This window comes from Hemitrygon akajei, chromosome 11 (genome assembly GCF_048418815.1).
Source record: "Hemitrygon akajei chromosome 11, sHemAka1.3, whole genome shotgun sequence".
Taxonomy (NCBI): Eukaryota; Metazoa; Chordata; class Chondrichthyes; order Myliobatiformes; family Dasyatidae; genus Hemitrygon; species Hemitrygon akajei.
In genome coordinates this window covers 39,648,009-39,663,564 of record NC_133134.1, presented here as the reverse complement: position 1 = coordinate 39,663,564, position 15,556 = coordinate 39,648,009, and the positions used below count along the sequence as shown (strand labels likewise).

Sequence of the window (15,556 nt, the reverse complement as noted above, 5' to 3'; positions counted from 1 at the left end):
CATGCCGGTGATAATAAACCTGATTCTGACTCTGACAAGGTGGCACCGGTCAATCAGACAATCCAAACAACTATTGCCTATTCTTACAGTGATCACGGGTTCCTCTTTCATATTTTTGGACAATCTGATTACCGCCGCCTGTACCACTTTTTCATCGCGGCACCCCCCGGCTAACGGGTTAAGGTGGCTAAAGGTAAAACGTGCTGTCCACGTAGCCGGAGTTGGGAACTCTCTGGACGTCGGGGCCTGTTCTGAAAATACGCTCCCCCCCCCCCCCCCGGGGGATTAGCTTCCCAGCTACGTTTTGGATCATCACCGATTTACAACTCTGGCCGAGTGGCACCATTTCCCGCAATTCCTGCACTCATCTTGTGACCTATCCCGCGGTGAGAACTGTCTCTGCGTCTTCCTCTTCATGTCCGGCTCCACTCCTTCGGGAGAAATCTACCCTCTTCCGGTAGGATTGCCCTGCCATTTCTGGTCTGCCTTTTCTGGCCTCTTTTTGAGTCATCACTAGTACTGCTAACACTTCCTTCGGCTCCCTCAGCTTCAGTTCCTCTTTCCTGAGCCCCTTCTCCCCTTACAGAGGTATCTGCTCCCCTGGTGGTGTCAACTGCCTGTACTTCTTGGCATAGGGGAGGTGTATGGAGGGGGTGTCGGTCGTGTCAAGGCAGCCGCCATCATTATTGAATAGTCTAATTCACTAGTAGGTGCCGATGGGGCACTGGCCGGTACGGGGAGTTGGGGATAAGGTCCCGTGGCAGGTTTTAGGCTGCTTACCTTCCTTTTCCTTTGGAGGTTGGTGTCTTTTAGCCACCTCCTTCCATCTTTTAAAGTTTCTTAGCATGTAATCAACATCCTAATTTGGGTCGCCATCATTATTACGGGTGGCGTCCACCCTGTGTTGGTTTAGTCTCAAATTAAAACTTCCCCCATATCGCCAATCCCCATGTGACCACTCATACAAATCACTACGGAATGTTACCGCATAACGATGATTACCATAACCGCTGGAGATCCAGGGGGGACTAGGGGGTCTCTGGTGCCGTTTTACCTTATTCTTTTCGGCAGTATATTTTCCAACCTGCGGTTGAGTCTTCAATGCCTTCTGTCTTACCTCCGGACCTCTGCGGTTTATTGGCAGGGTCAGCAGTAGACGTCGACGGCCGACACTTGTGTTTATAATTTTAATTTCAGTTCAGAGAGCACAATGTTTCTTTCTTTATAGATACTATGTACACAATTAACGCTCACTGAATCTCCATCTAGGAACTTTGGTATCTCCTCTTACCATTTCTTCCTTCGCTACGCTTCTCTTATCTTTTTCTTCTCAGTTTTCGTGGCCCAGCTTGTTTTCTTCTCAGGTATCCTCTCAGCCTCAGCCGTGCAGGCGTCTTGGCTTATTCTGAGTCACCGGCCGGATGCTAGGCTCCCGCCGGCCTTCCCATTTCCCAGGGAAGTCTCCGGACGCTACCCCCCTTTCAGCCAGTGCAGTCCCTTATTTAACTCAGCTCAGTTAGCCTTTCTTCGGATCTCGCTTAATGGAGATCCCATATTGTCGCCGGATTCAGTCGTGGAAATACTAACTAACAACATCAGAGTGGCTTCGAGTTTCGTTTTGAGAGTTTACTAACATTATATCACGGAGAGTCTGCAGCAGTCTCCACAGCTACCAGAGCTCTGCTTTTTACCTTATACCGAGCTCATGGTTATACAGCAAAACAAACAAGTTCACGTAACTTTGTTTAGCATCGCAAAGTCAGTACATGATCAATCGTTTAAAAGACATGACAATTATCTGTCACGCGAGTCCAACAGTCCTCTCTGTTCCCTGTTATCAGGACTTATAATTTCCCCCTTTTCAAGCACCCTCCCTCCTGGTCCCAAGGGCTCAGTATCTTGTTTATTTAATTTCTTGGCACTGCACTTAGCATCCAAGGTTATTCTCGACTCTCATCAGCAGTTTTAAGTCCAGCTGCTCCAGAGCGGTCAAGTATTCCCTCAGACACTATTTTGAACCACTTCCACTACACTATCTTCTCTATAAACTGTGTATCCTGCCTCACAGTAGGTATACACGCTTCAGTCACGTACCTGTATACCAATCGCCCTGTCTTGTGAGCTATCACGCTGTTTCCAATCCTGCTGCCGAACCAGCTTCCAGAGCCCCCCCTCCCCCCCCCCCCCCCCCCCCCCACCATCAGCTCCAGCATATCTACTCACAGGCATGTTGGTCCCATTCAAGATCAAATGTAGCCTGTCTTTTTTATACAGGTCATGCATTCCGCGGAAGGGATCTCAATGATCCACATCCCAGAAACCCTGCTCCCTGCCTGCATCGATTCCTCGGGCACACATTCATCTGTCAAAGCGTTCTATTCTTACCCTCACGGTGCGTGGTAAGGGCAGACCTGGAGATTTCCACCCTTGAAGTCCTGCTTTTCAGCTTCCTAACTGGCTCCCTGTATTCTTTCTTCAGAACCTTATCACTTTCCCTACTAATGTCATTGGTAATATTATGCAACCCCCTTTTTTACTGGGCGCCTCTAGTGATGCGCCACATTAGCCTCGTGCTAACGGTCACCACCTTTCTCAGACTCCGTGCATCTATGGTAGATATGATTTGGGTCCCCCCCAAACCCGTCAGGTTGGGATGTCTCGCCCTCCCGAACCCCGGTTTGTATGAACACCGTGTAACTTATTGCCCCATGCAGTCGCCTGGTACGAGAAATAACAGATCGTACGCGGCATACAATTATTAAAACGTGTATTTATGAATGTTAGCGTATCCAAACAGTTATTAAAGAAAAGAAAGGGGGGGGGGACAACAGGGACGATTATAATGAAACAGACAAATGTGTACAGGTTGGAGCTCAAATCTTCCAAAAGCCGGTGTGTCCGATGTACTCACGATGCCAACTCATATTCCCTGATCCGCTGTAGAATTTACCCCTGGGTAATCGCCGCTCGTCAGCTGGGGTGTTTTGATGTCAATGCCACAGGAACATGGAAATTGTAAAGTCTTTACAAAGCGGATACTCCAAACTGAATATGTCGTATAAATGTAAGAAAAAAAACATTCCGTGTAGTAGTAGTGGCATGGAATGTTTCCCCACCGCTCCGAATAAAGAAACGGCTTTTTCTATGAAGCAACTCGGCTAGAACTTTTCAAACCTGTTATAAAGAGAAGGACGGGAGATCTGACATCCTCCTGTGCTCCTGGTGCTGATAAATGGTAATTAAAGGATTCCATCATTGGGCATTAATGAGCCCGGTTCGATACTGAGTCAGAAGTTCAATCTATTGTAATCTTTACCCCGAGCACATTTCGACAAGGCATCTCTTTGAAAAGTACACAGTGAGTTCCTCCTCTGCTTATCGGCAAGTGAGAGGAGGGTGCGTATGAAGCTGACTGCATTAGATGTGAGTATGAGGGCAGAGTAGCGCTGGTGATTCCCGTTTATCAGCAGCAATTTCTTGGCAGATGCCAAGAAAGTATAAAGTGAAAAGCAAGTGGATTCTCAAAAAACAGCCTTTGTCAACCTTTTTGTCCTGGAGGAACCCTTTAAATCATTTTCAGGTCTCAGAGAAACCCTGCATAAAAATTATTGTATCTAGAGCTGTCGTTATGTTAGAGTGAGCAGTTTGTTGTAGATATAATATTCCAACATTAAATGGCAATGCTCTTTTGAGTAGAGAATGAACTATTAGCTAACCTTTTTGTTTTGAAATAAAGGTCCCGAGTCTACCTATCAGGGAGTGCGGTCAGTTATTGGTGTGTGTACCCACCCAGGTGAAGGGTCTCCGCCTCAGAACCATGCGCTGGCGACGCACTTCCAACTCCGGGGACACTGCCTACGGGAGTGAACGCGTTTTTCAGCGGACAGCATCAGCCATGCCGCTCCGAGTGAACTGCCTCGCTTTTTCCGAGAGCTGTTGAGGGTATTGACTCTAGTCTGATACGGAATGATGCTCCTGCGTCCGTGGGGGACGATGCTCCAGCTGCGAGGGGACTGGTCCCCATCTTATCACGGTGGATGTGGCGAGGGCTCGGGGAAGTGGAGAGGTTCCGGCTGCACCACCTGATGAGCCGGAAGTGCTTATTGTACGGAGGCCTCGGGACACCGCGCGAGAGGTTCCCACGCAAGGTGAGCCGCCTCGCGGGGATGCCCACCGTACCCTTCCGTAACACTGCAAAGCTTTACCTGTAGGGCTGCTTTTGCACACATTTCACTTCCTTGGCGTCGGCTGTCGACCAGACACGCCTTGGCCGTCTGTTTTACCATATGGCAGCGGAAGGAGTCCCCAGTGGAAAAATCTTTATGCAGTGGTCCTTCCCCTGTCCATTGGGGTCCTGGGAAATGTTGCACAGGGCAGTGCCATGCAACAGGTCTTTAAGCAGATTCACTGACACCCCGTCCACCTGTCCATTTTGTTGCCGGGAGGGGTCAGTGTAGCACGCTTATATAGAATGTGAAAGGTCGCAGCCGCAGTATCTGAAGGGGTAGCTGCTCTGGTTCTGTTTACACGTCAGCCCAGCGCTCCTTATGTCTGGGTACACAGTATGGATGTGGGCAGGTCGCGAGGAGGAGCTGCTGGTGAGATTGCTCTTGGAACTGATCATGCTCAGCATTAACCGGTATAAGCGGCGGGAAGTCGAGGGCTCTGCCAGGGCCGACTGCCTGCCCCAATACCGAGGCTGTCCTTGGAGAGGGGAAATGCGGTAACAATGGGTATAGTGGGGAATTTCCGGGAGTGGTGGGCCCCCAGGGAATTAACTGTTTTATTGACAACAAATATCGTATTTTATTTTGAATTTATTCACTGTATTTCAGATACTTAATGTTCGTATTTTGTGCATGTTGTACAAATAAACTTTTGTAGTTTTGGAAAAAAAAAGACAGAATTTATTTGTGTTCGTTGTTGCACTACTGCCGGCAAATGAGTCAGAAGATTGTAATTCTTCATTGCTAACTTTATCAGGATTGTATCTGTAAGCCTAAACCAAGAATATTCCTCTTCTATTTCACACCTGCTCTTCAAAAATCGCCACACTGGACAGTCTTTAAAATGAACATTTCCTCCAGTTTTCTACTACACCGGTAGAGTCGGTTCGCTCCCATTTGTCAGTCGAGGCGCTGTTGTGTGGGTCCATTCAGTGCTTGGACAACACACTTTCAGGCTCCTCATCAGCCTACCGACGTCTCCTCCATGCAATACAGCGGTCACCAATAATCGGACTACCTTCCTCCCCTCCATGCAACATAGCACTCACTATTTATCAGCCCCATGACGGGTTGAACACTCAAGCAAATAAACACGATACAACTGCGCACTGCCATACTGGGCAGAGAGATCTCTAACGAGATTGCTATCACTGTTGCTCGGTCACTGTCCTCCACTGCGAGGGCTAACATCGCACTAAGTTCAAAAGGCGATGTTTAATTTTTGGAAATCTCGATCTCTTGCGACAAACCCTCACGACTTGTCAAAGATCCCCGGCTGAGAAACCCTGGTCTGAATTGACTCCTTAAGGTTGTAAATTTCTTATTATTATCTTGTATTATCAAATCCAAACGTACACGTTCCTGACGCCTTAGCCAATGTAAGTAGGCACTCAGCTAGATTTTCTTCTCAAAACTTTTAGCGCGTACATACAAAACTGGTTTAATTGCTGCAACATACACAAAATGCTGGAGGAATTCACCCCTCCCAGTTTCACCTTTAACTTTGTGTTTCTGCTCCCCTCACACTACCTTTTAAACCCACTCCTCACCTTTACTTCCTCCAGTCCTGCTGAAGCATCTCGGACCAGAACGTCGACTGCATTCTTTTCCATAGTTGCTTCTGGCCTGCTGAGGTCCTCCAGCATTTTGTGTGTATTGCTTGGATTTCCAGCATCTGCAGAGTTTCTCTTGTTTGTGGTTTACTTTCAGGTTCAGGTCGGAATTTAAACCACCACTGGCAGCCACCGAGAATAACTGATCAGAATGTGCAATTTGAACTCGTAGCTACGGGTTTCAGCAAAAGAAAACAAAAGTGTTTGTCTGCAATTCGTAGGCAAAAATGTCAAATAAAAGCCAAGCGAGTTTTCAGACTCTTCTGCTGACTTCTTTGCTGTTATTTTCTTCAAGGAATCCCAGCCCAGAAGCTTCAAGGATCCTTGTAATCTCCACAGACTGGAGCCACTGGATCATCATGAAATCCCTGCTCCTGGAACTGGTGGAGAGGGGTCACGATGTGACGGTGCTGAGGAGCGACAGTTCGCTAAGGATTGAGGCAACGTCCGAAAATTTCACCATGGAAACTATCCGTATTCCGGGAGGTCAGTCGCACGCTTCTTATACTGAGGAAGAGATTCATGATATTATCTTCAAACTGCTGTACGTGGAAGATGGTTTCCTCTCCAGCATCCACGCTTTCCGGACCTTATGCATCCTGTACTACATCAATATTGAAGTGACTTTTCCGTTCATTCAGGGACTGTTCGAGGATCGCGCTTTGATGGATCGGCTGAAAGCTGGAAGATTTGACGTCGTTTTGGCCGACCCTTTCCATGCAGCCGGTGCCATGCTGTCTCATGTACTTGACACACCGCTGGTGTTTTTCGGCAGGTGGACGATATCCGGGGACGTCCACTTAAACTTCGCCCCGTCGCCACTTTCCTTTGTTCCCATGTTAAATTCACGTCTGAGCGACAGAATGTCGCTTTTGGGCAGATTGAAGAACGTACTGATATATGGAATGGCTAAATTCATAAACAGCTTCTACATTAACCCAGCTGACAATCGGCTCTCTCAGCTTTACCTCAATGATGAAATTACCGTGGAAGAACTTTATCGAAAGGTTGATATCGTCTTAAAGAAGGTTGATTTTGTTTTTGAGTATCCCCGGCCGACAATGCCAAACCTGATTTACATCGGAGGTATTCAGTGCGGTCCGGGTCGACCGCTCCCTGCTGATCTGCAGCGATTCATGGACAATTCTGGCGAGGATGGCGTGGTGATCTTCTCCTTGGGAAGGTGATGGACATGCTTCCGCGAGAAGTGGCGAGTGAAATCGCAACAGGATTGGCCGGGCTTCCTCAGAGGGTATTCTGGCGGTATATTGGAGAACTACCCTCAACATTGGGAAACAACACAAAGATAATGAGTTGGCTTCCTCAAAATGACCTGCTGAGTCATCCGAAGACAAGAGCGTTCATCACTCACGGCGGGGAGAATGGGCTTTATGAGGCCATTTTCCATGGGGTTCCCGTGGTTGGTATTCCAATACTTGCTGATCAATATGATAACCTTCTGCGTCTCAAAACCCGAGGAGCCGCGGTCATGTTAGACTTGGCTCACATTAAAAGCGATGATATTTTCCATGCAGTGAAGACAGTCATCGAAAACCCTTCCTATGCAGAGAACATGAAACGATTATCCGCCTTGCACCGGGACGTTCCAGTGCGGCCAATGGAGCTGGCTGCTTTCTGGATTGAATACACAATAAGGCACCGGAGGGCTCCTCATCTTAGAGCCCCGGGTAATGATCTGCCATTCTATCAGTACCACTTACTGGATGTGTTTACCATTATTGTGATTTTCATGGGGCTTTTCCTTTATCTTGCATTTAAATTTCTAAAAGCATTATTGGTCAAAGTGTGCTCGGGGAGGAAGAGGAAACTGGACTAAATGAACGAATGAGCTGCGGTAAGAATAAGAGTTAGTTCATTATCTGCTTCCCCGTTCGCAGTGCACCAGACCTTGTTCTCTCTTGTCAACAGACAAATAAAAGATTAAGCAACAAACTCTCCGGTTCTTTTTGTCCTATTTCCAAATACATCCAAGAATCCACTTATCAATTGCAAGTTTAAATTTATTTGATTACTCACTGCTCTTTAAGTAGGCCTGAGCTTTCAGCGACCTCCGTGCCCCACCCCTCAACTTTAACACGGATACCTGCTCAGGCTGTTCAATACTAGATGGGAATACAGTGAAAATCCCTGCCCTCCTCTGGTGCTCCCACCGCTATGAATTATTCACTGCTCGGAGTGTGATAGCTGCCTTTGAGGCCGACAAGAGCGCCGGGTGGGGGATTGTGGTGCGGGGTGGGAGCTGTGGTGCGATGGAGCAGTACTACAGCGCCGGGGTTCAGAGTGGCCCTGGCTGGCACAAGCCATTCTTGGTTTGGCATTGGATATTCTATATTTTGAGAGAGTGTTCGGATCCTACGCTCACACTCATTATCCTCTGTTGGATGTATTGAAATCTGCCGTCTCGTCTTCTCGCTCTATCTATGTTCACACAGCTCTCCCCAAGACTAGGCATTTTTAAATTATAACAAGCTTAGCAAAGAATAATCCTTTTTCACAGCAGTAGAGCGGGCAGGGTTCACACCAGATGCCTGACGCTACGTTACTATCTGTAACGCATCCCTGATTATGTAATACCAGATATTACCTTTTAATTCCCTTTTAGTGTCCTTGACAAATCTGTCGAGTAAAATAGAAAATTATAAAGCAATTTAATATACTTAAAATTCTTAAAATAAATATCAATTAAAACTCCATCACTTATCTGTTACGCACCATTACCTGCCAGTGCCAGTGAACGGGGTTGCTGAATCTGTGCCGTGCTTATCGAGAACGAGGAGCCATGGCAATAAAATTCCAAACAAAAATTGAGACATATTAACTCTGAGATTCTTTTTTGTCACGAAGAGACTACTTCGAATCTGAAAATATCAGAAACATATTTTTAAAATACATCAAGTATTAGAATCTATCAGAAAATAATTCGGAAATTTGAAAGTTAAGATTGATAGATTTTCATAAAACAAACAGATATTGTAAAGGTTGGGATTGAGAATTGGAATAGGATTGCCGATTGTCCGGCCAGAAAGATGTAGAATTTCACTTGTCCAGCCTGTTTTCAGCATTTGTTTGATAAGTAATGATGAACACAGTATGCGATTAATGAACTACAGCAGACTTCATAGACCGGAGCAGCACGGCGCAGGGACTTCCAACTCACGTAGTTTGCTTCGAATACCATACTGAAATAAATCAATTTTCTTCTGCCTGTGCGTGCATGTTACTTCATTCTGTGCTTGTTTCAGAATCAGAATTAGAATCAGGTTTATTATCACCGGTATGTGTCGCGAATTTGTCAACTTAGCAGCAGCAGTACAATGCAATACATGATAATATAGAAAGAAAAAAATAATGTCCATCAATTACAGTAAGTATATACAGTATATGTATATTTAATATATTAATATAGTGCAGAAACAGAAATAATACATACAGTATTTCAAAATAAGTGACAGAGTGTTCATGGCTTCAATATCCATCTGGGAGTCGAATGGCAAAGAGGAAGAAGTTGTTGCTGAACCGCTGAGTGAGTTCCTTCAGGCTTTTCTACCTCCTTCCTCACGGTAACAATGGGAAGACGCATACCTTGGGTGGTTGAGGTCCTTAATAATGGAAGTTGCCTTTCCGAGGAACCGCTCCGTTAATATATGATCTTTGATCTTTGGTCTTGGATACTACGGAGGCTAGTACCCAAAATGGACCTGACTAATTTTAGAACTTGCTGTAGTTCTTTCAGTCCTGTGCCATTGTCAGCAACCACTCCCGGTCCTCTATACCAGACAATGATGCTGCCTGTCTTATGGCTCTCCACGCTACATCCATAAAAGTTTTTGAGGGCTCTAGGTGACAAATCGAATCTCTTCAGATTCCTAACTAAATATAACCGCTGTCCTGCCTTCTTATTACCTGCATCGATATGTTGGAATCAGGCTACATCCTCAGAGATCTTGACACCCAGGAGCTTGAAATTGCGCACCCTCGCCACTTCCGATCCCTTTATGAGGATTGGTTCGTATTCCTCGTCCTACCCTTCCTGAATCAGCTCTTTCGTCTTACTGACATTGAGTGCAAGGTTGTTGCTGCGACCCCACTCAGCCAGCTGATATATTTCGCTCCTATACGAACTCGCATCTCTATCTGAGATTCTTATCAACCATGGTATTTGTGCGATACCTAGCCACACGCTCGTGGATATAGGGAGCGTAGAGCAGTGGGTCAAGCATACATCCTGAGGTGCGCCAGTGCTGGCTGACAGCGAGGACGATATATTATTACCAATCCGCACACATTTCTGTGTTTAAATACATTTAAAACACGACTATTGTAGCGGTATGCTACACGCAGCGCTAAAATAACGACACGGAGTCAGTAAACTGCAATCAAAGATAATTTTATTCGAACTCCACAGCCTTGCTTTAAAGCCTCCCTCATCCCGCCCTCCCCGGGCGCGGATGTTCTAAGGGACACGTACTCACAAACCCCCGCAGGCTTTTTGCCTTTGTTGCGGACCTGGCCTTTGTGCCTGCGCGCTGGCTATTTGTGAGCCGGTTCGAGTGCGCTAGGAAGTGGGTCGCCACACTATCATATTTGTTTCCATCACCACATAATACAGAAGAAGCAGAAAAAATATTTAAACAATAATAATAAATAACTAGATTGCACTATACGTACACTGAATAGATTAAAATCGTGCAAAAACAGAAATAATATATATTAAGAAAGTGAGGTAGTGTTCACGGGTTCAATGTACATGTAGGAATTGGATGTCGGGGGAAGAAGCTGTTCTTGAATTGCTGAGTGTGTGCCTTTAGGCTTCTGTACCTCCTACCTGATGGTAACAGTGAGAAAAGGGCATGACCCGGGTGCTAGAGTGCTGGAGGTCATTAACAATGGACACTACCTTTCTGAGACACCGCTCCTTCAAGATGTCCTGGGCACTTTATAGGCTAGTACCCAAGACGTAGACAAGTAAATTTACGGTCCTCTGCAGCTTCTTTCGGTCCTGAGCAGTCTATCAGAATGCTGTGAATGGTACATCTATAGAAGATTTTGAGTGTATTTGTTGACATACCAAATCTCCTCAAACTCCTATTGTAGTCGCTGTAGCCCCCTCTGTACCCCCTCCCTCCGCGGACATCCCCGTGAGTGGTATAACTGGTGAAACCATTGCAATAGCCGGTACAGTATGTCCATAACAGAGCCTGTCTCCTCTCGAGCCTCCGTGCAGGTGCAGGATAAACTTTTAACAGATATCGTCATTATATCAAAAACAGCTCCACTTCCCGTGCTGTGTGGACAGACCTTTGTAAATTAAGGGCAATATTGCACTGCACGGCTGAAGGTGTGTATATATGTGTTTGTTTGTTTGTTTGTTTATTTATTTATTATATGGAGCTTCCTCAAATTAGGGTCCCATAAGTTCTAAACTTAATGAACGGGCCAGAAAAGGGAAGTTCAGAGCCCATGTTATATTGTTGGCAGCTGGATAGCAATCCTTGTGCTTGGCAAGTCCAGGGACTGTATGTCTGACACTGTAGCGGTGTGCTACACGCAGCGCTAAAATAACGACACGGAGTCGGTAAACTGCAGTCAAAGACTAAGTTTATTTCAACTTCACAGTCTTGCTTTAAAGCCTGTCTCCCCCACCGGATACCTCGAGAGGCACGTAACTGAAACCCCCTCAGGCTTTCTTCCTTTGTGCCTGCACTCTGGCTAATTGTCAGCCGGTTCGAGTGTGCTAGTAATTGGGTCGCCACATAACCCCCCCCCCCAGAATCGGCGATACACCCCCCAATGTCCACAGTCTGGGCCGGACCCTGTTTGGGAGGTCGGCCTCTGCGCCGCGGTGCCGGAAACTCGACCGGTTGTGCCAAGTCCACATGGGCCGGTTTGAGTCGGTCCACCGTGAAAACCTCCTCTCTCCCCCCAACGTCCAGCACGAACGTGGACCTGTCATTTCTGATCACCGTGAACGGCCCCTCCTAGGGCCGTTGCAGCGGTGGCCGATGCCCGCCCCTTCGTACAAACACAAACTTACAGTTCTGCAGGTCTTTGGGTACGCAGGTCGGGTTCTGCCCATGCTGCGAAGTGGTATGGAAGCCAGGGCACCGAGCCTCTCGCGTAGTCTGCCCAGGACTGCTGCGGGTTCTTCCTCTCGCCCCCTTGGGGCTGGTATGAACTCCCCAGGAACGACCAGGGGCGCGCCGTACACCAACTCGGCCGACGAAGCGTGCAGATCGACTTTGGGCGCCGTGCGGATGCCGAGTAGGACCCAGGGAAGCTCGTCCGCCCAGTTAGCTCCTCGCAGGCGGGCCATGAGAGCCGACTTCAGGTGACGGTGGAAACGCTCCACCAGTCCGTTCGACTGTGGGTGGTAGGCAGTGGTGTGGTGCAGCTGAGTCCCCAACAGGCTGGCCATCGCTGACCACAGGCTGGAGGTGAACTGGGCGCCTCTGTCGGAGGTAATGTGGGCCGGTACACCAAAGCGGGACACCCAGGTGGCGATCAGTGCCCGGGCGCAAGATTCAGAGGTGGTGTCGGTGAGCGGGACCGCCTCTGGCCATCTTGTGAACCGGTCCACAATAGTCAGGAGGTGCCGCGCCCCGCGCGACACTGGCAGGGGGCCCACGATATCCACATGAATGTGGTCGAAACGCCGGTGGGTGGGGTGGAACTGCTGCTGCGGGGCCTTGGTGTGTCGCTGCACCTTGGCCGTCTGGCAGTGCATGCACGTTTTGGCCCATTCACTGACCTGCTTGCGGAGTCCATGCCAGACGAACCTGCTGGAGACCATCCGGACGGTAGTGCAGATGGAGGGGTGCGCCAAGTTATGAATGGAGTCGAAAACACGTCGTCGCCAAGGTGCCGGGACGACGGGACGGGGCTGGCCGGTGGCGATGTCACAGAGTAGGGTCCTCTCACCTGGGCCTACGGGGAGGTCCTGGAGCTGCAAACCGGAGACTGCGGTCCTGTAACTCGGGATCTCCTCATCTGCCAGCTGTGCCTCTGCCAGCGCCTCAAAGTCTACCCCTTGGGAAAGGGCGTGAATGTTAGGGCGAGAGAGCGCATCCGCCACGACATTGTCCTTACCCGAGACGTGCCGGACGTCCGTCGTGTATTCAGAGATGTAGGACAGATGGCGCTGCTGGCGGGACGACCAGGGATCGGACACCTTCGTGAAAGTAAAGGTAAGCGGTTTGTGGTCCGTGAACGCAGTGAAGGGCCTACCTTCTAAGAAGTACCTGAAATGCCGGATTGCCAGGTATAGCGCCAATAGCTCCCGGTCGAAAGCACTGTATTTGAGCTTGGGTGGTCGCAGGTGTTTGCTGAAAAACGCCAGGGGTTGCCAGCGGCCCGCGATGAGCTGCTCCAGTACCCCACCGACTGCCGTATTAGATGCGTCCACTGTGAGGGCGGTAGGGACGTCCATTCTGGGGTGCACTACCATCGCGGCGTTCACCAAGGCATCCTTCGTTTGAATGAAAGCGGCGGCGGACACCTCGTCCCAGGTAATGTCCTTGTCCGGACCGGACAGCAAGGCGAACAGGGGGCGCAATATCCGGGCAGCTGAAGGGAGGAAGCGGTGGTAGAAATTGACCATACCTACGAATTCCTGAAGGCCTTTGATCGTGTTGGGTCGGGGGAAATGGCGGACCGCATCTACCTTAGCGGGCAGAGGGGTTGCCCCATCTGTGGTAATCCTGTGGCCCAGGAAGTCAATGGTGTCGAGCCCGAACTGGCATTTGGCCGGGTTGATTGTTAGACCGTAGTCACTCAGCCGGGCATAGAGTTGTCGGAGGTGGGACAGATGCTCCTGACGACTGCTGCTGGCTATGAGGATGTCGTCCAAATAGATGAAAGCGAAGTCCAGGTCGCGTCCCACCGCGTCCATTAACCGCTGGAACGTCTGTGCGGCATTCTTCAGGCCGAACGGCATGCGGAGGAACTCAAAAAGACCGAACGGGGCGATGAGAGCCGTTTTGGGGACGTCGTCCGGATGCATCAGGATTTGATGGTATCCGCGGATGAGGTCTACCTTGGAGAAGATCCGTGCGACGTGCAGGTTTGCTGCAAAGTCCTGAATGTGCGGCACAGGGTAGCGGTCCGGTGTTGTAGCCTCGTTCAGCCTGCGGTAGTCGCCGCACGGTCTCCAGCCCCCTGTCGCTTTGGGCACCATGTGCAGGGGGGAGGCCCATGGGCTGTCGGACCGCCGAATGATCCCCAATTCCTCCATCCTCTTGAACTCCTCCTTCGCCAGTCGGAGCTTGTCCGGGGGAAGCCGCCGAGCGCGGGCATGGAGGGGTGGTCCCTGGGTCAGGATGTGGTGCTGTACGCCGTGTCGGGGCATGGCTGCCGCGAACTGCGGTGCCAGAACCGATGGGAAATCCGCCAGGACCCTGGTGAAGTCGTTGTCGGACAGCGTGATGGAGCCGAGGTGAGGGGCTGGCAACTGGGCTGCACCCAGGGAGAACGTCTGAAAGGTCTCGGCGTGGATCAGCCTCTGCCTCGGCAGGTCGACCAGCAGGCTGTGAGACCGCAAAAAATCCGCACCCAGAAGCGGTTGGGCTACGTCAGCCAGTGTGAAGTCCCACGTAAACTGGCTGGAGCCGAACTGTAGCCGCACCATACGGGTGCCATAAGTCCTTATTGTGCTGCCGTTCGCGGCCTGCAGGGGGGGACCCGGCGCCCTGCTGCGGGTGTCGTAACTCATCGGAGGTAAGACGCTGATCTCGGCACCGGTGTCGACCAAAAACCGGCGTCCCGACCTGCTGTCCCACACATACAGGAGGCTATCCCGATGGCCAGCCGTCGTAGCCATCAGCGACGGCTGGCCCTGGCGTTTCCCGGGAACTGGCAGGGCGGGCGACAAAGGCGGGCTTCTGCGCCCCACCGCTGGTGGTAGAAACACCATTGCCCATTGGGCTCCACACCCTGGCCTCTGGGTTTAGCGGGCTCTGCGGCCGGGCCTGGACTGGTTTGCTGCTGGGAGCGTGGCCGGGTGATCTGTGTGACGGACGCCCCACTCCCCTTCTTGGCGTTCCACAGCAAGTCCGCCCGGGCTGCCACCTTCCGGGGGTCGCTGAAATCCGCGTCGGACAGCAGCAGGCGTATGTCCTCGGGCAACTGCTCCAGGAATGCCTGCTCAAACATGAGGCAGGGTGTGTGTCCGTCGGCCAGAGACAACATTTCATTCATTAAAGCTGATGGAGGCCTGTCTCCCAAAGCCATCCAGGTGCAGTAAACGGGCAGCTCGCTCGCGGCGGGAGAGCCCGAAAGTCCCTATGAGCAGGGCTTTGAATTCTGTGTACTTGCCGTCCGCCGGGGGAGACTGTACGAACTCCGCGACCTGGGCCGCCGTGTCCTGGTCGAGGGAGCTCACCACGTAGTAGTAACGTGTGTCCTCTGAGGTTATCTGCCGAACGTGGAATTGGGCTTCTGCTTGCTGAAACCAAAGGTGAGGTTGTAGCGTCCAGAAGCTTGGCAGCTTCAAGGAAACCGCATTAACAGATGCGGCGTCGGTCATCTCCGGTCCAAAAACGTTTGGACCGTCGGGGCCACCAATTGTAGCAGTGTGCTACACGCAGCGCTAAAATAACGACACGGAGTCGGTAAACTGCAGTCAAAGACTAAGTTTATTTCAACTTCACGGTCTTGCTTTAAAGCCTGTCTCCCCCACTGGACAGGTGCCAATCTCTACAT

The 15,556-nt window shown here is 50.0% G+C and overlaps 1 pseudogene; it reads left to right on the top strand.

Moving 5' to 3' along the window:
- Window positions 1–4,037: 4,037 nt before the first annotated feature.
- On the top strand, window positions 4,038–7,716 carry LOC140736331 (UDP-glucuronosyltransferase 2C1 pseudogene; annotated as a pseudogene).
- The last annotated feature ends 7,840 nt before the right edge of the window (window positions 7,717–15,556 follow it).